Source organism: Vidua macroura, chromosome 11 (genome assembly GCF_024509145.1).
Source record: "Vidua macroura isolate BioBank_ID:100142 chromosome 11, ASM2450914v1, whole genome shotgun sequence".
Classification (NCBI taxonomy): Eukaryota; Metazoa; Chordata; class Aves; order Passeriformes; family Viduidae; genus Vidua; species Vidua macroura.
In genome coordinates this window covers 6653723-6677943 of record NC_071581.1, presented here as the reverse complement: position 1 = coordinate 6677943, position 24221 = coordinate 6653723, and the positions used below count along the sequence as shown (strand labels likewise).

At 48.6% G+C, this 24221-nt stretch overlaps 1 long non-coding RNA gene and 1 pseudogene across 1 annotated transcript; one reads left to right on the top strand and one right to left on the bottom strand.

Moving 5' to 3' along the window:
• The window catches only part of LOC128813013 (hydrocephalus-inducing protein-like), a 67989-nt pseudogene that overhangs the window by 9406 nt on the left and 34362 nt on the right, over positions 1-24221 (top strand).
• On the bottom strand, positions 21104-21831 carry LOC128813030 (uncharacterized). Its single transcript, XR_008438890.1, has 2 exons — positions 21742-21831; positions 21104-21454 (listed from the first exon to the last, which is right to left on the bottom strand). It is a non-coding gene; the product is annotated as an uncharacterized LOC128813030 (long non-coding RNA).

The following is a 24221-nucleotide window of genomic DNA, read 5'->3' as shown; positions in this document are numbered from 1 at the left end:
CTGTGCCAGTGAACAGCAAGTTATCCTCTGATCCATGTGGGACCCCCATGGCTTGGGGTCAACCCTTGCTGGGGAGCTGCTGCTGCTCCTTCCCAAGTGCTTTGCTCTCCTGCACTCACACTTCTCTCTGCAAATATGTGGCTTATTAAACGATCTGCTGGCCTTGTGTCTCCCTGTGGCTGCAGGCAGTGTAATTCGCTGCGCGTGCCAAGTGAGGTGTGGATGGAAACTTCCATGGAGGAGGAAAAAATACGGAAGGTGAAGGGCTTTTGTAAAGATCGCATTGGCATCCTGAAGAGCATGGTCGAGGAGGAGGTGGCAAAGGTGCAACAAGACCCCATGCTGTTCTCCGATGAAGTTTTTTTCATTGAGCCATTGGTAAGTGATAGCTGAGAACCTCATTTTCCTCCTCCTCCTCCTCCTCTTCCTCCTCCCACCCACCCTATCCCTGCCCCCCTTGCCCCCAGATGCGGTCACTCGGCAGATCCTCAGCTGGCTGGATGTGCTGAGAGGGAGGACATGGAGTTTCTGGTGTGGCTGCAGAGCTCCCTGCTGAAAGCATTTCTGCCCTGCAGGCTCAAGGCAGGGCTGGGAGCCTGACAAAGCCGAGCTCTGCTGCCAGGGCTCGAGCTCAAGGGCGCTCCGTGCGTGTCCTTGCAGTGTCCACAGGGAGCAGTTATTGTAGGCAGGGGCTCCCCCGACACGTGGTGCCTGGGGTTCAGCAGAGGGTGTTGGAGCTCTGCCAGTTCACATACTGACCTGAAGCTTGCAATGGTTCGCTGGGAAAAGGAGGCCAAAATCAGCCCGAGGTTAATCACAGAAATGCCAATCCCCTCCTGTAACCACGCCTTGCACTATTTCTGAGTGTCCCTCCCAGTGTCATCTGAGAGCCTGGACACAAGGCTGGAAGGTTTAAATGGGCCTTATGAGTTCTCTTGCACACAGGGACAGAAAACCTTTTCCTTTTCTGTTTGTGCAAGCAAACTGCCACATCCTCCCACCAACCAGAGCCCTGATTCTGAGTACTGGCATTGTGAGAGATTATGAATGCCTGGTGTCTGCACAGTGCAAAATCCCTTCTCATCTTGGAGTAAACCCCAGAATAATCCCAACCTCTGCATTCTTTCAAAACAGGTTAACTAATATTTGTATTTCAAGGAAGGGGATCATGTTCCCTCCTTGGCTACTCCTATGGCTCATCTAAGGCCAAGAGCCACCAGTGCACAGTGGCAGTTGCATCCCACTGTAGCTGACAGCAGCAGGATGTGACCAAGAGCTTGTGTCAGAGCAGTAGGAATATTGTGGAGAGTGGGAGCTGATCAGCTGAGCACTGAGAGCTTCCAGCGGTGTGCTGAGCTGGGTTTGGAGTGCTTCCTTGGGCTCCTTGAGTTGTTCACTCATCACTGATGCTCTAAATAAAGGCTTACAGGACTGTGGTTGAAAACAAGAAATATGCAGTTTGAAGAGAAATGTTTTGCTGTCCCTTTCTGCTTTAGGAGGGAGAAATTGGGCCGCATTGTTCGGCCGAAATCAAGGTGACCTTCAAACCCCTAGAGGCACTGAAGTACCAAAGTATGGCTTACTGCAATATCTCAGGTACAGCTCCTTTCCCCTGCTTCTCTCACCCTCAGTGCAGCCATGGTGCAAGCCTGAGCCCACTGGGCTCCCCTGTAACTGCTGGGAAGAGTCCCTGGTCAGCAGGGCAGTGCTGGCACACCCCACTGGCCCTGCAGCTTCCAGGGAGTCTCCCGTGCAAGGCCAGGGCTCAGAATCCTGTGTCTGGGTTACTGATCCCAAAACCACCCAGGCAGTGCAGGGAGAGATTTTCATGCCATGGCTTTGCCAGCATTTCCTCAAAGGCCAAAGAGCTACAGAGCAGAAGAGCTTTAGTGAGCAAGCACTAAGCCCCTCTAGAGACCACTGACCTCCAGGATGGGTCCATTTGACATGGCTCCATCATCAGGTGGTAGGAGCTGAGTTAGAAATGGGCTCCCTGACCCTGGATCACCTCCCACTGCCCAGACACCACCAGACCAGAGGTGCCTGAGCCCCACTGAGCCCAGGGTGTTTGCAGAAGGAGCACTCTTGGCCAGCAGCTGCTTCTGTCCCTGTGTGGGAATTGTCACCTTGCAGCTCAGTCTGTGGAAATGAAACACAATGCTGAATGCCAGAAGTTGAGGACTTTGGCAACAAAGTCGTGTGCTGCTGGGCCAGGTAGTTTGGTGATTGCCAAACTCTTTATGAGCTTTGTGCCTTCACTGAATGGATTTCAGAGCTCCTCTAAGTGCATGGGAAGGAAACCACATAATCATAGTATGTTAAGGATGGAATGGACCTTAAAGCTCGTCTAGTCCCAAGGCCCCTGCCATGGGCAGGGACACCTCCCACTAGACCTGGTGGCTTCAAGCCCCATCCAGCCTGGCTTTGAACACTTGCAGGGCTGGAACCTCCACAACTTCCATGGAGAACCTGCTCCAGTGTCTCACCACCCTCACAGTAAAATAATTCTTCTTAATATCTAACCTAAATTTCCTTTCTTTCAATTTCTACCCATTACTCCTTGGCCCGTCACTGGAGGACATCTAAGATGTTTTAAACTCAGCAAACTGATGGCTCAAATTGGAAACCAGCCCCAGGAATGGGTTAGGAATTGCAAGTCAGCCCCAAGGGATATGTCCTGAGGGAAGAGAAGGGTCCTTATCTTCTCCTGCAGCATCAGGAGCTGGTTGCATCCAGCTCAGAGTCAGGGACTAGCACGGAGGCAGCCTGGAAAATGCAGTGTAACAGAGGGAGTTATTGTACTGAAATGGACATCTCTCCCCAGGCCGTGAGAGCAGGATGACCCTTCGCCTCAAAGGGGAAGGCCAAGGACCTTTGCTTGAATTCAGCTGTCCTTCACTGAATCTTGGGAAAATTCTTGTTGACACCCTCCACGTCTATGAGGTGAGCAGCAGGGCTTGGGATGGATCCTGATGGCTCCTGAGGCAGCAGCAAGCCTGGTGGAGCTGTGGAATTCCTGGCAACATGGGCAGTTGTGAGCAGGGAATATTTGATGTACTGGTCAAATCTGGGGGGGTCAGAAAGGTGTGTCTGTTGTTCATGAAGCCCCACTCCCTGCTTTTGGGCAGCCTTCCTTAGGGATCAGCTGGGAGGCTTCCTGCAAAACAACCCCTTGGCATATGAAACCTTTGTACTGGGCTATTCAGAAGCAGCTGGAACACACTGGCTGCATTTAAGCTTCAGTCCACTGCAAACAGCTTCCAGTCAAGTGTCTCCTGCTTATTCCTGGAAGTCACAGGAAAGTCATCCAGCCTCCTGGCTGAGTGCTGGCCCTTGCAAAGAGCTTGGGAGTTCTTTCTCTTGCTGACCAGTCCCTCACCACACTTCAGCCTTGGTGCATTTCTGGCTCTAGAAAGTGAAACGTGTTCCTGGGAATAAAGCAAAGGATTTTTCTACCTCTTTGCCTCCCCCACAATAGTGTCAAGTTTGCAAAAAAAAAAAACAAAAAAAAAAAAAAAAAAAACCAAAAAAAACCCCAAAAAAACCAAAACCATGAGAAAGCAACTGAAAGAGGTAGAAAATGAAGCACTACATCATGCCAGACATTTTCAAAAGCTTAACTGTGGAAGGGAAAGACACGCTTATTTTTCTTACCCAAAGATGGTGCTGTCTATACATTGAGATGCTGATGCCTCATTATCAATGTATTGTTTTCATGGTATGAGAAAAGGTGAATGAGTAGATGGTACTGTTGGAGCTCTGCTAACTGGGGCAGCAGCAGCTCTGTGGTGATTCACTACTCAGCTGCAATCACCCCACGTTGCTCTCAGGGCCAGGTCTGAATGAGCTTGGTGATGCTGACCAGAGGTGGACTGCTCTGTGTCCGTGGGATAACCCCAGGGTGACTGCAGTTATGTGGAGTTACCACGGCTTTGCGTGAAAACCCAAAGGCAGACCTTGTCCTCTTGTATTTTTAAATTTCTGCCATTCAGCAGCACAAAGCATCCTCTGCCTTTTCTGGGTGTTAATTGCATCATTAGAAAATAACTCACAAGAAGGGAAGATTCCACATGTATTTCCATTTTGCTTTCTTGCTGCTGCAGGTGAAGCTGATTAACCAAGGAGCTATTGATGCTCCCTTCACCTATATCCCTTCAACCAGGAAGGGATTCTGCTTCAAGTTTGCACCTGAGGAGGGCATCATTGCACCAGGTGGGATCCAGACTATTCAGATCTCCTTCAATGCCACCGTGCTGGGGATGTTTGAGGAAGAATTCCAGTTCAGTGTGGCTGGATCTCCTACGCCTGCCATCCTGACCATCAGGTAAGGACTGTGGGAGCTTGGTGGGCACATCTGTAGCTGTCCCTGGGACATCCCCCACCTACCTCATTTTGGGGTTGAGCAGAGAAAAAAGGTGTTTCCTGAGGTCTTAATCACTGCTCTGATCCTGGAATTACCTTAGTGTGAGGATGCCTCCTGCCCTGGGTGGTACCCAGGAGCTGGAATGACTCCTCCCTGCAGGGATCTCCCTCTGCCTTGGGCCATGGCAGGCAGTGGGATGGATCAGCTTTGGGCAGTAGCTGCTCTGGGATGTCCCCCCTGAACAGCCAGCAAGGCCCCCAGGGCTTTGGAGGTTGGCCAGCCTGGGTGATTCTGCACCAGCAGCAGTGTTTGTAGAAACTTCCATTAATAATCCATCCCAGATGGGCAGCAGCCTCCTCACCTCACCTCTCACAGCCATGCTGTGGGGGACAAGCCGTGCTCTCAACTCCTGTGCAGAGAGTGCCCTGGTAGCTCCTTTCCACAGCCAGGCAAGGGCTGATGTGGGAGACGGGGAACTGTGCAGCAGGAACTGTCCCAAGGACTTGGGTGTCGTCCTATGGGCTAGTGCCATTGCAAGACATAATCCTGGCCCAGCAAAAGGGGCAAGGGCTGATAAAAGGGGAGGCAGAGCTCAGTCCTCAGGACCACAGCACACGAGGGCTTGTCCCTGCTAGCCTGAGCCACGTGCTGCTAGGATCATGTAGGGTAAGCAGGAGATCTGATGCTGGCTGCTCTGGAGCTTTGGAGCTAGGCTGTTGCTGTTGGGAGGCACTGGGTCAAGGCAGTAAAGCAATTACAGCACTCTGCAGTTGATTATACCAGTAAGATAAGGGAGATGGATAAAAAAAGAACAAGCAAGTTATTACTTAGCAAGAGAAAAGTGGTCAGAGGGTCTGTCCATAGTGGAGAAACAATTATGCTGGCTTTGTTTTTGGAAGAAAAGTGCTGCTTTTTTATTTTGGAAAGCAAGAGGGAACCTTTCACCATCAAATAATTGATTCTCCTCTGTCCCTCCCCCAAAGTGGTCATGGGATGTTTCTGCATAAGCAGCTTCCTCCTTGAGCAAAGGCAGGTGTCTCTTGTTGAGAGGTGTAGAGCAGAGCCAGTGGCAGTCCTGTGAATATAACAGAAGGCACAGCTTGCTGGTCCTTGATTTTTAACCAAAAGGCAGAGTGGGCGTTGATTGGCATCAACCATGAAATAAACTCGTGAGTGTTGTGCAGCTTCAAGTGCTGATTTTCAGTTGGTGACTTTTGGAGTCTGTCTGCTGAGTTCAAGGACACGTCAGGTGGTGTGCTAGATTCAGGACACCCTTGTTTGGTTGTTTAAGCTATTGCTCTTGGCTGTGCCAGCTGGTGCACTGCTGACAAGCTGGTCCTTTCCTCTAGGAGTCATCTGTCCACTGTGTAGAACTGTTGCTGCTCTTTTCAGAGCATGTTTGGGGCTCCCCCGGCTTCATGTCTCAAAACTCTGTCTGTAATGATTGTGTGGGTCAAACTCTCCTGAGAAAGCTCCTCCATGGGAACAGCAGTTACAGCTCAGAACTAGCAAAGCAGGGCACCTGTAGCTGGAAAGTACAGAAGTTTGTGGGGGCACCTTTATGTCCATCACATTACAGATGGGGAAACTGAGGCACAGAGCCACGTCTGGGTGTGTGTTCAGGGCCCTTCATGGGACCACCAGCAACCCGGGGGCTTTTCCTGCCTGCCCTGTGCCCAAAGCCCCATCAGTGGCTGTTGGCTGCTGGCCACTTGGCTTTAGCTGCCTCCACAGGGGCGCTGTGCTGAGCACATGGTGCTGTGTTGATTTGAACCCCACCGTGCCCTGACACCAGGTTTTATGCCCCCAAGCCATGGCAGCCAGACCTTTGCAATTCCCTTTAACCAAGCCATTTCCTCCTCTGTCCTCGCTGTCACAGGGGGTGTGTCGCTGGACTGACTTTACACTTCAATGTCTATGAGCTCAGCTTCGGGGACATCTCCTTTGGTGAGTGTTCCCTGGGCTGGGACACAGCGTGAGGGATCTGTGTGTTCCAAAGTGGAGCACTTGAACATAAAAGCATCCCTCACTCATGTTCTGCCACAGCAGCCTCTTCAGGGTGTGAACTCCAGGGCTGCTGGTGCCTCAGGTAGCATTCTGCCGTTGTGAGATCAAACAGAACCAAGGCATAGAAAGTCAGTATTTTCTGCTGTCTCTGTCCTGCTTTAAAAGACAGATGTCTGCCAAGGAAGGTGGGAGTCTTCCTGGAGTGGAAAGATGACCCCCTCCCACCAAATTATTATACCTTTGAAAGTACAGGGCTCACAGGCAAAAAAAAATGGGAAAAAGGAATAATAGTTCTTTACCAGAATATATCAGGACAGCACAGACAACAACGCAAGAACAGACGTTGCCCACCCGCCAAGTATCGTTTTTCCCCTTTGGTGTAGTTATGATGACAGCAGGAGGGGCTGTGGGCTCTGGCAGGGCAGGAAGGAAGGAAATGCTCCTTTGGCGAACTCACGGGCAGAGGGGATCTCGGCACTGGCCGACAGCAGCAGGCAGGAGCGGGGAAGGCAGGCGGGTTGGATCCCAGTGCTGACCCGCAGCCAGGGCAGTCCCGGGGCCAAGCACACAACCTCCCACAGCAGCGCACGGCCGACCTTCGACCCCCGAGCGGGAGGAAGGGAAGCTCCGCTCCCTGCCGAACCTGAGGTCAGGTCCGACCTCACAGCCGCCCACGGCATTGCACCACAACTCCCAAAAACCCCGAATGGAAAAGCCCACCCCCACAGCCAAAACCCCCCAAAACCCCTATCCCCCTTTTTCGACCAAGGGGAAAATTCACTACGGAGCCTAAACCCATAATAATGAAGTTCATTAACATTTTGAGAAAAGTAATTGCCTTTCCTGAGCTGCTTCTTCCCCAGCCTGCATCACCACGGAGGCACTTGTCAAGTTGCCTTTTGAATAAATGAAACAAGAAAGGCAACAGGTAGAAATATGGTTCTGAAACAGGAGATTCATCCTGCTTAATCCAATTTCATTCCTAAGGTCTCTTCAGCTGAAGGCAGCTGTTGTATCTTTGCTTCTTTTTAACTGTTGATGTCAGTCTCATTTGAGGTTTTGACATCTGTGTTTGTCCTTTTTGTGCCTCTCTTACCTCCCTGCTGGAGTCACTGCTGGAGCTGGCAGTGGTCACTGTTGATGAAAAGCTCTGGGCTGTAGCTGCAGTTGTTTTTTCTCCCCATCTGTGTTCCAATGCCTCTTGGTGAGCAGGCCTGGGGAGAAGTCTCCTCCCCACAGAGCTGGCCAGCCCAGCCAGATGTCCACTGCAGAGCAGGTTGTGGCTGCTGTCCGGGCTCTGCAGGACATCCCCACTGTGCCTGGCTCTATCTCTGACTTTCCAGTATGGAAAGCAAATCTCAGAGCTAAACTGGGGTAAACCCTTGCAGGCAGCAATCACAGTGAGCAGCATGGGTGTGATGTCCCCGTTTGTTGGGTGGGTGGGACATGGTTCCTAATTGCTAATCTCAAAGCAAGGCTCGGGTTTGCCTCCAGTTGAGTGGGCTCTGAGCTGTCACGTGCTCAGTCTGTTTGGCCCAAACCAAGAGCTGCCTTAAGGATCCTGCAGAGAGGAACTGCATTAGGGTGCTTTGCATCATGTTCTAGTTCCTGACTACATCCTCACTTTCTTTTGCTGTAGCTTCTTCTCAGTGACGACTCACTGTTTATAGATCTTGAAAACGGTGGGAGTGTTGGCAGCCTTAACAGGGAATTTTACAGCTTGAATTCTCAGAGTAAATGTAAATGCTCGGTCTGGGTGCACACTCATCTCTGAGAAATAACTGGCACTGGTTTGGGGCAGGTGAGGGAGCTCTTCCCCATCACAAAGAGAGAAACTTGCAGTGTACAGCAGGGCTAGGAGTGGGCATTTTCAAGGCTGCAGTCTGGAATCGGTGTCAAAGGGAACTAAGTGACAGTTAATTCCTCATGCAGCTTCTGGGTGAGCTGTAGTTCAGCTAATAAAGAGCTAAACTCCAATGACACTTTCATCCTACCAGGATATTCACACCAGGAGTCATGCCACAATTGGTGCCTAAATGGATATTTGTGTCCTTTCCTAGGCTTTCCCTACACCAAGAGCTTTCGCCTGACTAACACCTGCCCGGTGCCCGTGACGTTCAAGCTCCGCATGTTGGACGATGACACGCAGCCTGCTGTGAATAGCTGTGATCAAATACACAGCGACAGTGACCCATCCGGGACGGAGGGAATTCATTTTTTCCCGGAGCCAAGAGAGTTTACAATGAATCCCATGCAAGGGACCATCCTCCCCCAGGGACACCAGGATATCAAGGTATGGGAAGAGCCCAGCCACAGACGCTTCAGCACCAGGGCTGAAGCTTCACCGGAGTGTGGGAGGGCTTTAGCTCTGGTGCCAGCTTTGAGCATCGTGTGAGTGAGAGATCTGCACTGGTGTGAGGCCTCTGCTACCTGGGTTCCTCGGGATGTTCCTCAAGGAGCACTGTTTTGTTTCCAAAATCTCATTTCTCCTCTCCCGGGGAGCAGAACAATTAGTGTTCACTGCAGGGATCTCCAGTGGAGACAAAAAAACTGCAGCCATGAACTGCCCAGCACCTGCTGGGCCACACTTTGCCCTCAGATTCCTGCTGTAAAGCTGAACTCATTCTGTTTAAGTCAGATTTCCTCTGCATCTATGTCATCGTAGACAGATGAAAAAGTGGCCCCTTAATTTGAATGCAGTGGTGTGTAGAGCTTTAGTCTAATGTTTCAATTTGGCTGACCTATGCCCTGATAGCAAGGTGTGTTTATCAAATCTGATCTTGCCAGAAGGCTTTTGTTACTCTCAGAGACTGTGCTCTACACATGGACCAGGAGAAGAATTAAGGCAAAATCCTCCCTCAAGAGCTGGAGGATATCACACGTGAGTAATGAGCTTTTGTAAGGAAGAATTTACTGCTCTTCTCTTCCACAGGTGACCATGTGTTCCAAAACCGTGATGGAATTCTGCCGGAAAATGCTGGTGGACCTGGAGGGTATTGGCGAGGGAGTGGCATCACTGACCATCACAGCCAGGTACCAGCCCTTCCCTGGCCTCCCCCAGCCACTGCCTTGCACAGGCTTTGCTGGCTACAGCTCCCAAGGAGAAGTGCTGTTTAATGACCTCATGTTGTGCCCAGCTGGACATGAGAACAGCAGTGCTTGGACAGCAGCCTGTGGTGCAAAGCACCCCTGCTCCCAGCCCAGCACGGTCCTGGGCCCTTTTCTAAAGGGACCAGGAATGATATCATTTATTGGCCTGGTTTTTGGTGCTTGAGCTGGAACAAATTTCCCGAGGGCCTCCTCTCCTCCTTCCTGCAAGAGGTGGAGTTGTGCTGGGTTTGTGACCACCCTGCATTGGTTTGGGACACACCAAGCAGCCTGCTGAGAGTCAGGGTCTGCTTCTGTTAATGAGGGCACCTGGCAGTGGAGAAGTGGCTCACAGCAGAGTGGTGAGGGTAAGATCTTACAAGGGGAAAACAGCCCTTGATGTGGCAAGTCAGCTCTAGTTTTTCTCCTTCCCTCTGCTTCCCATTTTGAGCTTTAATGTTCTCAGACGTAAACCAAAAGTCGTTCTTGCTGCAGCAGAATTCCATGCTGCTCTGCTGCTGTGGGCATCAGTTTAATGACAAGAGGGATGCAGTTCCCTGGTGCTGTTCCCTGTCCCAGGCAGAGCCATCCAGTCAGTGCCTGGGCTGCCATTTTGTAAAGCAAGTGCAACTGGGGACAGTCAGTGCATGGACCTGTGGAGTGAAGGGACCGAGGGAGCTGTAGGACCTGGGAGGGGGTGATCCCCCCCTCTGTAGGGCAGGGGGTGTCTCGTGCCCTCCAAGGCTGGGGCAAACAGCTGAGTTGTCAGGCAGGGCAACAGCACCGTGGGAGAGAAGGGAGTCATTTTTACTGAGACACTAGAGTCGTGTGTTCCTTGAGCCCTAGTGAGCACTGATCCTTGTTGGGAAGGCTCCCCCAGAGCTCACGGATCACTGGGACTGCTACAGGAGTCCTTGCAAGCCTTCTTGGGTTAAGGAGGGGCTGAGGCAGCTGTGGGACAAAGTGCTGTGCCTGGGGCACTTGGCAGCCTCTGGGTGCTGCCTCTCAGGGTTTGCCCCTCCTTGACAAGGCATGTTTGAGTGGGAAGACTTAGAAGGCAATTATCACTGCAGGGCTGTTAAATGTCCATTTGACAGTGACAAATGTGTTATGCTCCATTTCACAATCTTTGGGAGTAAACGTTCTCCATTCTCTCAGTATCTCTGATTCCCCTGGGGTCATCTCTTTGCCCAGGTGTCTCGTTCCTGAGCTGTACGTGTACCCTCAAATCCTGCTGTATGGTAAATGCCAGCTGAAGGAGCCATATGAGAGGAAGTTCATCATTGGGAATCCCACTGACCTTCCTGGCTGCTACAGGCTTATTCCCCAGGTTTGGCATCACATCCACCTCCTCCTCTCAAATATTTCTGAAGAGAAAAAAAGGTTTTAGGGGGGAAAAGGGTTTGGATAAGACCTTGCTGGCTTCTTTTCAGTCTTAAAGATCTGCTGAGAACAGGATCCTACCTGAATGTAAACTTTAGGATGCAGTTTAACCTCCTGAGGAAACAGTTTATGTTCTAGTCTTCAGGGTGTTTTCTTGTGGGAGATCTTAGAGGGTTGTGAAAAGCTGCTGCATCTACAGACACCAGTGCCTGTGCTGGCAGCCTCCTTGCAGGACCCCCTGAGAATGCTAAGCCTACAATTCTTGCATCTTGTTTGTGCCTTTTACCTTTGTCCTGGGGATTTTTAAAAAATGTGTGTAAGTTGCTGTTGCAGGGGTGTTCAGGAGTCTAAAGTTTCTTCAGAGGTCCCTCTGAAGTTGCATTTGATTCTGTCCCTTCCAGAAATGCAAGGAGGACTCTCCTGTGCTCTACTCCAGCCCCAAACCCTATGGGATTGTCCAGCCTCGCAGCACTGTAGAGATTCCAGTTATAGTCAAAGTCCAAACACTGGGCGAGCATCGCACCAACGTTCTTGTCGGCGTGTTCGGGGATGAGAGAAACCCACGGGTGAGTGCAAGGGGAGATGTGTGCCTTTGTGCAACTGCTCCTGGCAGGGTGCAAAGGGTACAGGGATTCTTCCGGGGAAAACAGGCACAGGCTGCTGAGGAGAAGGACAGGAGGGATCGGTGGCACAAACAGCTCATGCCTTATAGGTGGTAATCTCAGTGTCTGACACAGAAGGTAGTTCATCTAAGCTGGAATCGAGGATGATTTTAGTTAATTATTCTTTAAAATGCTATTAACTTTGGAAACATCTGTTTTAAAATGTCATCTCTCTGAGCACAAAAGAGGATGTCAGAAGACTTCTGGGAACCTTGAGCTTTCTGTAAAAGAAGGGAAAGCTGGCATCTGAAGAGTAGTTGCAAGGATTTAAACTTCTATTAAAACATAAGGAAATGAGGATGCCAAATTCCCTGGATGGCATCAAACACTGAACCTGGGCCATTGTGGCACTGCATGTAAATCAGTCAACAGGAAGAACAGGCAATGCAGGCTGCGCCAGGGAGCCTGAAGTTTGACAAAACAGTTGCTTTCAACTATCACGCTGCTTCCCTTAAAGAGGAGGGTTTCTCCCCACCAGAATAACCAGTTGTTTAACTGTCAGCCTGGTCTTTAAACTAGAGATTTCTTGCAAAGCTCTTACCTTTGGGCCAATAATTTGTAGTTTGAAAGGTTCTCTTACCTTAATCCTTTTAAATATGGAGGTGAATATGTAATTTTCTTTTTCCCCAAAAGCCCAGCATTTCAGGTGGAGAGTGGCAGCTGTCCCTAAAGAAATAACTTGAGCAGGGTTGAGCTGTTTAAGCTTTGTTTAGATTTTCCTGTTGTGGTTTGTTTCGGTTTTTTAAAAATCTTTCTTGCCTGCTTCCTGGAACAGAGAATAGAACTACAGAGCTCTGGATGCCTGGCAAAAATCCGCCTAAGTGATCGCAAGATAGACTTTGGCAAGGTCCCATTATTACAGCCTACTTCACGAAGCCTTACCCTCTTGAACAATAGTCTCATCCCTGTAGACTTCAGGCTAGAGATCGTAAGTATCTGTGGGGCTGTTTTCCAGGGAAATTGACTGGTCAGTAGCAGCCATGACATGGTTTTTACATGCAAGATTTCCATATTGCCCTGTGTGAGAGGAAGCAAGATACTCCAATACTCCATCTGAGTGAGGCAAGAGGAACCTGGCTCTGGAGTGGTGTTAGCTGGGGCATCCCTCAGTGAAGTCAGGTGCAGAGATGTTGGAGCAGAAATTAATCTGGATTGTGTTGACAAGTTCTCCCTTAATTTTATCCTTTGTCTTTAGCTGTGCGTGTCACATTTTGGAGCTCCAAGACCAAGAGAAACCTGTGGTCCTTTGCTCCCCAGAGAACGTGGATTTCCCTATGGTTCCCTGTTCCATCTACATTTGCTTTGTGCCAAACTGCTGTTAGTAGTAGAGAGCAGGGTGTGAGGTCTGTCCTCAGACTGCTCGTGAGGAGGCAATTTTCACACCTCCTGTGGCTCAAGCCAGCCAAAGATGTGTGGGGGTTGTGCACCCCCACAGCCAGTGATCTCTGTGCCGTTGAAGAGCATCTTTGGGGACCAGCTGCAGAGAAAGGCTGTTTAATATTGGAGGCTGCATAGGGCAGAAGGAGCTGGGGCTGCTCCCCTGGCAGGAAGGGCTTGTAGGCTGGGCCTGGGCCTGGGGCTGGGTGGGATGTCTGCTGGAGGGGGAGATCTGTGAGAGGCCTGAGGTTTGTTCTTCTTCATGCTGGGTGTGTTGGACTTGTGGAGTTGGTTAAAACCTGATCCTAAGGACTTGTTTGTGGCCGTGGGTAAAGCGTCAGGCCGTGTGGGAGAGTCCAGCCACAGCCTCCTGGGCCAAGGAGGAGGGGTGTGAATTTTCATCTTGCTGCTTTTCCAGCTGTTTGGGGGATAAATGTTACCCTGAAGTGAGGGGGTTTTTCCAGGGCAGTTTTCCCTGACTCCACAATGGAATTTTGCTTCCAGCCTCTGCAGGGAGCAATGCACCTTAGCTGGGTGGTTGTGGTGTGTAAAGGATGGGTTTCACATGCTCCTAGCAGGGCCAGACCTGCAGAGCTGTGTCTGTACAGCTGTGCTGGTGCAAGGCCTTTCCTCCCTCCCCGGGACAGCTTCCAGCTCTCTTGCCCAATCCGTGAAGTCCATGAGGAACCAGAGAACAGGAGTTCTTGGGAAGAGTGGGCCATGCCCACGGAGCACACGTTGTCCAGTTTGCTTTCTGCTTCCTGCTTTCCTGCTCTGCTCTAACCATTTGGAGGTGACTTTTCCAAAGCAGAGGGCACTGGGACATCTCTCTACAGCTGATGATTGGCGGGAAGTGAGGGCTTCAGTCCTTGAGGGGATGTTGAGAAGCACTGATGGCCCCTTGGGAAAGAATAGTTTGGTGTTGGGGTTTTGCTCAACTGGTTTTGCAGAGATATTCTTCAGGCTCTCAGCAGTGTCCTCCAGCCATGTGGTTTCTGCAGTGGGATTTGAGCAGTCATGGCTTCCTCTGGCCTTGAGCCTTTGTGAGAAGCCAGGAGAGAGAAAGCAGCTTTCCTTGGCCCACACTCCAGAGAAAGACTGGGGAAGGCACACTCTCCTGAGGATAAGCATCCCTTGGGTTGGGCAAAAGTGGGTTAATTGGGTGAGTCCGTTAAAGGAGGGGAAAATGCAGGTTGTATGAGCTCTGCTGTTGCCCTGTACTGTAGCTTAACTTTAGGGAAATTAAGCCTTTAGGATTTTTGTCCTCCCCTCTTTGGTCTTTCTTTTCTCCTATCCCACAAGACACCAGGGTGGATGGTTTCCATCCTAAATGCATATTATGCTTGTCTTACAGAATCCCACACCCCACTGCTTTGCCGTTGAGCCCGAAGAAGGAGTGATCCCTGCTAGGGGCAAGGTTCCTGTGACTGTCACAGCAGCCCCGAATGACACTCAGCTTTTTGCTGGCAATGTCCAGCTGTTCATTGGGAACAGCCTTTGGACCTTCTGTGTGGTGGAGGTTTTGGGCACTGGCACCACAATTGTCATAGACAAGCCATTAACCCCAGAGCTCAACTTGGGGACCCAATTCAGGTAGGAGATCTCTCCACTCCCACCTCTCCTCCTGTCTCAACATGGAGCAGTTTTGCTGTAGTTTGTCAGGCAAGATCTTGTTCAGTGCTTAAAGCCCTGACTCCTTCCTTGAAGGCAGAGGTTCCTTTAGAAACATGTGATGGCCAGTTGAGAGTTGTTAGACACTCTCAAAAGCCACTGACAGGGAAACCAGTTGCTAAATTGCCACTGAATTGTCTTTAGTTCTAATACATTGATGTCCTCACTTGATGAAGTAATGATCTCACAGGCTGCCCTGGAGCAAAAGGTTCCCAAAATGGTGCCCAGATGAGGCGGTCCCTCCGTGTGGCTGAGGGACCAAGGGAAGATGGCATCACATCCTTCCCCTTCCCTTTCCCCTCCAAATGGCACCTTCCAGGCAATCAGGGGCCCTGGGAACAAAGAGACAGGAGGGTGACAACCCTCACCTGAAGGCAGGAGCCCACAGAGCAGTTCCAGAGACAGAGTTGCCAACAGAGTTTGCAAAGTTCGCTTCCAAACAGTTTCTAATTGCAAAATGAAGTTTCTACAAATGACTACCAGTGCTGCAAAACCAAGGCTGCTACGAATGAGAGAGGCCCTGCTGCCCTGGTTTCCTCTCCTGGAGACGGCAGACAATTTTTGCCAGCTTGCTGGGGTCATCCAGAAACTGCCTCTGAGCCAGCTTTTAGACATGCCTGCAATCATAGCCCCACACACAAGGTCCCCAAGTGCAGGGTCTCAGAGATTCAGTCACAGTTTCAGGCACAGATTAATACAAAATACAGCAACAGCATGAATCCTCCCAGAACAAACATTTTGGGGGAAAACACCACGTCCTGTTAGCCTTGCCTGGAAAATGCTACATTACCACTATAAGCATATTTCTCTTTGCAATAATGACATCGGAAGGTGTCGTGATGGTTCTTTTCACCGATCCCAAAAGTGCAAAAAAGGCAAACAACAAGGGACTGTCAGTTAATCACAACAAATGCACCTTTAGTAGGGGCCAAAACAGTAAATGCGATAGTGGGGATCGGAAAGGAGATAAAAGGAGAGAGAGAGAGAGAAGAGGGGTATGGGAATAGCTACCAACACAGGCAAGATCCTCAACGGTCCGGACGATGGGGATCCGTCTGTCGTGTCGGGAAAGTCTTCGAAGTTCTGGTCGACTCGGGGCTCCAATTATAGTCCACAGAGGAGAGAGGGGGGAACAAGTGTAATAATGAAAGTCCATTGTAATCGCCCTGAGGGAACAGGTGAGTCCACAGAAACCACCAAAGCAAGACGAATACAATGAAGAATAAGTCCATTTGAATCACTGAAGGGAAACAGGTCATGTCATTAGTGGTCAGAGCACCAATTTCCCCTCCTCCCTATAGCAGGGGTCTCAGTCTCAGTCCTTGGGAGGAGGGTTCTCATTCTTTCTTTGTCACAGTGGTAACGAGGCAGATGAGGGGTCTTCAATGTAGGACCATGCGAGTCACCCCCAAAAGTTCGTTTGGCTTAAGAACGGAGATTAGAAGCAGGCTGCACATCAGGCTGTCCCGTGCTGGGTCCATGTCAGGTCTTTGCCAAGTCCTTGCCAAGTCCTTGCCAAGTTCTTACCAGGCCTTGTTGGGAACAGCCAGCGTGACGGTTCAGTGGTTCCACCTGTGCTGTGTCCTGTTCTAAGCCGGAACTGCAGTGGGGGAAGGGATTCTTTCTCGTGGCAATCGGAAGGCAGAATGGAGAACGAGGGGCTTCAGACGGGCTCTTACACCACCCCGTGACTGACGATTGCCTTCGAAATATCTTCATCAGCAGGGTTCCATGGTGTCTCAGAGATTCAGTCGTGGAGTCTTCAGGACTCGTCAAGTGTTGGCAGCACGTCCCAGGGAAAAGAGAAGAGGAAAAGGGAAAGAAGAAGAAACAGGAAAACTAAAACAATCACAACATATTAGTAATTAATCAATAAGCAAAATACAATCAATATTAATTAAATCAGTAAATAGTTAAACAATAAATTGCTTAAATAATAATTGATATTCATCAATTAAACAATAAATTGATCAAATAATAAACCAGTATAATCAGTATTAAACAATAATCTATATTACTCAGTACAATTTTATAAGCAAGAAACAAAAAATAATTAAAACAATGATTAAAACAAATCATAATAGAAAATTATGTAAAACATATCTTCTAACCTTATAATCTTCTTGTGTCTACAGTTCTGGGAACATCTATAGTGTAAAGGATGTCGGCCAAGTGGTGTGCATTAATTATAGATGTTAATTTTGTTAATCGTTTCATCATTCTCCAATTTACAATAAGCAAGATTACTGATAAAACAAAACCAATCATAACTAAAATCAGAAGGACAACAATGGGATGGCACAATTTGTTCAGGATACCGGTGGCGGTGGGTGACCACCCGAAAAGGGTATCCCACCACTTGTGCTCGGCATCACTTTTCACCCTTTCTACAACACGATGTATTTCTTGCACATGATGATGAACAGTTACCAGAGTTTTCTGTCCATTCCCCTTGATTTTTCCTAGGATCTCTATTAGATCTTGATGAAGTAATAATTGCTTTACCAGAGTAAGGTTCATCCCAATGGGAGTAGGCAGTAGCTTGTGAATCAACGTGAGATTGGATTCTAAAAGTTCATGTGAAGTAACTGGAGCTACAAAAGAAAAATCACATCCTGCAATTTTAGTAAAGTTGCAAGCACAAAAATTTGAATGATTTTTAGTATCTACTACTGTACTTTCTATAAATACAGTATCACAAGCGGTTCTGAAGCAGGCACACCCATTGTCTGTAGATACAAGGACTGTTTCAGAAGTCTCGTTAGGATGAATATCAAAATGACAGATATTTTGTTCTGTGTCTAAACAGATATCTTGAGCTATAATTGCATTACCTTCACAGATAAACCCTAGTTGTTCTCGGATAGTACAGGACTCTAAATTGACAGTTTGCCATTTGTCATTAATTTGACGGGCCCATTCTCTATGTTCAGAGGGATAGAAAATGGCTCCGTCATGATTTAATCCTAGTGCAATGATAGGGAATATCAAATGCACCGAGGCATTTCTTATGGTCAACACAAATGCTGTGGCTGTGTTTGTGTTAGGGTCATAGGTAAAATTCACTAAATTCCACCAGGATTGGAAATCTCTTTCAAAGTCAGTGGCACTGTCCCAGACTATTTTCCTCATTTCAGTAGGAAAAGTGCCTTCTTCACCTTCTCTTATAATTGAGGCAGCAACTGACTGCATCCATAATTGGGCCTGGATACAGCTAAGAGCTAAGGAAACGTTGCTTTGTGTGGCATTAAGTGCATCAATTATCAATTTGCTACCATTTACATTTATCTTTTCCCAATTCGGTAGAATGTTTGATAGCAACCACTGATGTGTTCCCAGGGCCGATAAGGACGACTGCAGTGGTTGTTGTATTTTGGTCAAATCTTTAGTCGTGGAGGCCAATTTATTCATTAATACTTCTGAATCAATACTATTTAGGATTCCCAGTCCCGTTCCCACGACACCAGTTATGTCTCTTTGCACCCGGTTTTTAGGAGGGTTCCACTGTCGCAGCCAGGTTGTCCAACCCTGAAAAGAGGTTTGCAAAAAGGGTGAACAAGCTGGTTGTATTTCTGAGACATTGTTTTGCATCAGCAATTTGACTTGTTTAAGAGACCATGCCGGATCAAATAATATCTGTTGTTGGCCAGTTTTCCTGATTATATATGGTCCAACTTCAAAAATTTTCGGGGTAAGCATAACGGGTGGCTGGGCTCGAGTGGTGGTAGTGGTGGTGGTATAAACCATAGTAGATTGAGCTACAGCATTTATTATAAACTTAAAAGAAAGCCCTTTGGTGTTTTTTCCCCATAAACAAACCACTTCTGCAGTCTGTGTTAGTGTAAAATTGTGCCAACAATCCTGTACGCTTGGGTGCATGCAGACCTTTTTGTGCTTAAAGAGATCCTTTCACTTTTTCTGCATGCTACCAGAATTATTTCAGACCACGGTCACTCAGCTGGTTTCTGGCCATGGGGTTGTGGTAGGATGCAGCAAAGTATTACCAGTTTTATCATGGATTAGGTGGTCTTCATGTCCCTCGGAGTTCTTCTGAAAAAGTAAACACAACAGAATTCTGCCGCCGAGAGGCAGAAAAGTTAGAATGATGGAATTATCCAGCATGTATTTGTCCAATGCTCTTTGCCTAGAGCACCAGAGGCTTCCCATGCATATTTATTCAGAGGGGGTTTCAGCACAAGTGGTACTAGTCCTATAGTAAGAGAGGTCCACCAGAACAGGTTGGCCAGGGTCATGAGCTGGATTATTAGGATCATTTGGTACAGAGCATAGGAGTCAGTGTAGATGCAGACCAAAGAGGAATTCTGTGCTTCTCCTTGAAAAACACTCCAGACAGCTATCAGCTCCCCAATGTGTGCACTACCTTCTCCCTCTGTAATAATTTGCTCACCAGAGGAAAAGTGGAGGGCTTCTGCCCTATATTTCCATACTTTTCCTTTCCCTTTAGCAGAAGCATCAGTAAACCAGGAGTTTGCTGATTGTTCGGGGCAGAAAGGAGGGGTTACTTTGATTACAGAGGCAGGTTTGTCCAAGCTCTCCGTTTCTTGGATTGCTAAAGTTTTTACAGATCCTTCTGTCATTGAGAAGAAGTTACAGTAATGTTCAACCTGAGCATACCGCTTTCTCACTAAGGCCCTCTGGGCCACCCCGTCAGGAGGGGGAGTCCCACTAGTGACTGTCTTAATAACCTTGAAGGGGCCTCTCAATACAATTGGTTGTTTTCGTGCAATTTTTTTCTACTTCTATGAAAGCTAAGATAACCATCAACAATCCTTTTTCCCAGGTAGTGTATCTTTTCTCAGCATCTTTGGAACCACGGGAGTAAAAACCAACAGGTCTTGTCAGACCCTCAGGACCCCGCTGCCATATGTGTACTGACAGCCCTGAGGAGGCAAATCCCCATTCCACCTGGAAAGGATCTGTAGGATGGATAGGGGTCACTGCTTGATGAGCTGTTGCTTCAAAAATCAGCAATTGCAATGCTGACTCCTGAGAAAGACTCCAATCCCATTTCACCCCTTTCCTCAACAAGTCATAAAGGGGAACAAATGGGCCGTTCTGGTTACTAGGAAATCTGTCTGGTCTTTCTACAGGAGATACAGCTGCTATCGTTTTTGGAAGGAGAATTGCTGTAGGTTTGAGTACTTCTGGAAGCCCACAAATTAAAGGGGTCATTATCTTGGGCTTCACAGGTAATTGAATCAGGGATTCAAAGCCAGGAATTAATTTCTTTTTGTGAGTCATTTGCAGGCAAGCAGCTTTGTGCACATTTTCCAAGAGTTGGTCGGGGGTACTAATTCTAGCTATGGGATCTCCCCTTTCCAAGGGGCTTGTTCCCCCGGCCCAAAAAGCTGCACGCTGTGTCAGGGACCATGTGTCACCTTTCTCTCCTGTTGTTAAGAAGACACCATGTCCCCAATACCCACTGGCTTCCTGTTCAGTTAATTGAATTTGATCACCACCAGTGAGGGACACCCGGAAAACATATTCTGTTTCTGATTCATGTGGAGGCTGTCCGTATTCTCTTTTAAGCTTAGCTAGCTCGGTGGCCGTGTTTAGTTGTGATGGTATGTGTTTGGTTGTGATGTGAGGTTCCAGATCATCATCACTGCGATAGTTCTACTCTGTTTTAATCAAGGGTCTCAAGTGATGGCAGCAATGTTCCCCACAATTACTTGCTGCTTCAAGTTCTTGATGAGGATAGATTTGTTTAATGTGAGGAGTTTCCTTCTCCTCAGGCTCTGTAGAGGAATCAGCATTATGTGATTTGTTAACATGTTCCTCTGTTAAGGCAGCTCGCAATGCATAGATCACATTTTTTGCTTCATAGAACTGTTTTTGCAAAATTTCAACTAGATTTTGAAGGGAGTCTATTATAGCATGTTCCTCACTTCTTCGCTGGAAGCCATTTTCTATAGCTGCCATAAGACAAGCTCCCAAAACTGAGCAGAAGATCGTTTTATTTTTGCCCAGTTTGAATTTTGTTTCATGTTGTAATGAACACACTCTATCAATAACATTTTCTAAGTTAAACCAATTACTCTGTGCCCATTTTTCTCCTTCCGTAGAAGGTCTGGCATTGTGTTTGGCTAGTAGTGCATAAAATTCAGCTTTAATTTCAACACTAAGATTGTCACTCATTTTGTGAAGGGACCAAAACCACGACAGGGAGGTACAAACTTAAGTTCCACAAAACTGCACAGCCCTCGCTGTGTCGCCCTTCGCTTCCCTGGCTGGGTGAAAGGACAATAATCTGCCTGGGAGGCTCTGCTTAGTTGCTTCAAGTTGTCCCTTCCTTCCCAGACCAGATACACAACAACAACAAAACAAGTGTCCCGCCTTTTGCACTAGTGGATCCTTTATGAATTGCCAAAGACAGCGTGGGTGCCTTTTCAGCTGCAACCCTTCTGTCTAGACAGAAATCCTGTCTGTGACACCAATTTTAATGTCACGATCCGCTTATTGCGGGGTGTCGTGATGGTTCTTTTCACCGATCCCAAAAGTGCAAAAAAGGCAAACAACAAGGGACTGTCAGTTAATCACAACAAATGCACCTTTATTAGGGGCCAAAACAGTAAATGCGATAGTGGGGATCGGAAAGGAGATAAAAGGAGAGAGAGAGAGAGAGAGAGAGAAGAGGGGTATGGGAATAGCTACCAACACAGGCGAGATCCTCAGTGGTCCGGACGATGGGGATCCGTCTGTCGTGTCGGGGAAGTCTTCGAAGTTCTGGTCGACTCGGGGCTCCAATTATAGTCCACAGAGGAGAGAGGGGGGAACAAGTGTAATAATGAAAGTCCATTGTAATCGCCCCGAGGGAACAGGTGAGTCCACAGAAACCACCAAAGCAAGACGAATCCAATGAAGAATAAGTCCATTTGAATCACTGAAGGGAAACAGGTCATGTCATTAGTGGTCAGACCACCAATTTCCCCTCCTCCCTATAGCAGGGGTCTCAGTCTCAGTCCTTGGGAGGAGGGTTCTCATTCTTTCTTTGTCACAGTGGTAACGAGGCAGATGAGGGGTCTTCAATGTAGGACCATGCGAGTCACCCCCAAAAGTTCGTTTGGCTTAAGAACGGAGATTAGAAGCAGGCTGCGCATCAGGCTGTCCCGTGCTGGGTCCATGTCAGGTCTTTGCCAAGTCCTTGCCAAGTCCTTGCCAAGTTCTTACCAGGCCTTGTTGGGAACAGCCAGCGTGACGGTTCAGTGGTTCCACCTGTGCTGTGTCCTGTTCTAAGCCGGAACTGCAGTGGGGGAAGGGATTCTTTCTCGTGGCAATCGGAAGGCAGAATGTTAAATGAGGGGCTTCAGACGGGCTCTTACAGAAGGGCAGCTCATCAGACACCATTTCTGGTCCACATTAAGAGCTGGAAATGAAGACAGTCTCCAAGCTATTAACACCTCAGGTTGCTCACTGGGAGCAATCTGATGACCAGGGAAATAGCGATTCCCATACTATTTTCCATCCTGCCTTCTATTCTAGCCACCTTCCCTGTATTCGTCAGTTCAAGCTAACAAATAGAGGCAACCGTGTGCATTGGCTCTCGTGGAAAGCGAAATGCTACAGCCCACCTAATGGGAAGGACCAGAGTGTCTCAGCCCTCAGCAGCCCCAAAGATGCTTCCCAGAGCCCCAAACGTGCCGCCCCCGTGTTTGAGGTGGAGCTACCGACGGGGACACTGCAGCCAGGCGAGTCTGTGGACATGGTGCTGCGAGGCTTCTCCCACATCTCGCAGGTGAGGTCCCCACCACGGGCTGAGCCTGGGGAACCATCAGATCCCCTCCCCTGGGCATGTCCCACATCCCTTGACATTTGCCTGGGGAAATGAGGAGGGGCCTTCACAAAACTGGTTTAAGACCACACGTTTCTGTGGCAGCACCAGTTGCTTTCCCTGCTGGCCACCACCAGACCAGCTAAGACTTTACTGTGATTCCACAGCTACCAAAACCCAGTGCTGATCCCAAAGTAGGGGTGGAAGGAAATACTGCTCTTTTGGGGCAAGCAGTATTGTATGCTGAGTCAGCAAAGAAGGGTAGATAAATAAGTTACACTTAGACTAGGAGCCCAAAAAGAAAGTGAATGAAACAAGTGCCAAGTGCTTTATCTGGGGTAAGCACGGAGTAAAACAAAAGCCATGTGAAGGGAGGGAGTTTCTCACAAGTGCCTTTTGTGGTTATTGGGGTGCAGTGTTACAGGCAATTGAGCACAGAATAAATAAGCTGCATCACAGGAAGAAAAAGGGGCAGTGACTGTAACTGTGGCAGGAATAGGGCCCGTGGTGGGTGGTGGGTGCTGAGCCAATTCAGGGCATTTGCAGGGTGCCCTGCCACCACCCACTGCTGACAAGTGACTCTTGCATGCAGGAGGTGCAGGATTATGTGTTCTGTGAAGCTGCCATTGAGATAACCAGCCACAAAGAGAAGATAATAGAAACAATCATTACCTGCAAGTTCATTCACCCCTCTATAGAAGCATCAGCCAGTCAATTCTCTTTCCGGGTGGAGAAGGTAAGTCTCTGGATTGCATCCTGGCATTTAAGAGCATGGCTGAGGGGGCTGTGTGCTTGTGTTAAAGCCCCTCTTTACCCTTCCTGAGGCACTCTGTAAAGTGAGTGAAGATGCTTTTAGAGATGAGACTGGTATTTAACGTCCCCAAAGTAAAATTGCAGTTACAGCTGCACTGCCAAGGAGATGGTGGCACTTCCAGAGAAATGCCAGTTTCTCTGCTCACTGTAAAGGGAGGCTCTGAGGATCCTCCAAGGCCCAGTGATGTCTGTACACTGATGCTGTAGGGAAGCTGGGAAAAATGGACATTCCTGTGAATTCCTCAGGCTGACAAGGAAAAACCCATCATCTCCTGTGTCTCTTTGGCTTCTCTGCTGTTGGCATGGATGCTTTGTGGTATAGCTATATGGTACAGCTCTGTGCAGTTTCCTAAGCCTCAGCTGCTTGTAAGGACCCCCAGACATCCTGCAGCTGCAGTGTTGATAACACTGAGGCAGAGCAGATGCCCTTTAGTCTCTGGATCCCAACTCCAGCATCATCTTTCTGTCTCCTGCAAGTTGTCTGAAAAAGAGAAGATGGTTCATGATTTGGTTTCTGTAGTTTCAGGTGTCTCCTCTGGTTGCCAGGCTTCCACTGAAGTACAGAATCCCTGGAACAGGCAGTTCAGATGTAATTTAGAAGCTTTTCAGCTCTCCCTGATTCTGCCTGGGTTCTGCTCGATGCCACACACACAAACTGATTTATTGCATACTACGGCACAGCACCTGTTTGATATCAGTACATCCAGAAGTAGTTCCCCAAAGTCTCTGGTTTCTCTAAACCATGCAGGAAGCCCAGCACAATGCATAGACAGGAAAGAAGAGCCTGGGCTGATCATAGCTTTGAGACCACAGACACCTTGTCCCTGTAGCAGGGCTGCAGGACACATGCTGCAGGCAAACTGCTTTTTGAGGCTGCTAGAGCCAATAAGGTTGTGAGAAATGACTCTGTGCGTGTGAAGATCATCTAGTGCTGTTCTGCCCAATAGAGAGACAAAACTGGAGGCAAATGGTCTGGATTCACTTTCTGCTTTAGATCTTTGTTCAAGCAGCCACCTCCTCTCAGGGGCCTGTTCCCTCATCTGTACGTGGGAGTGTTTCCCTGTCC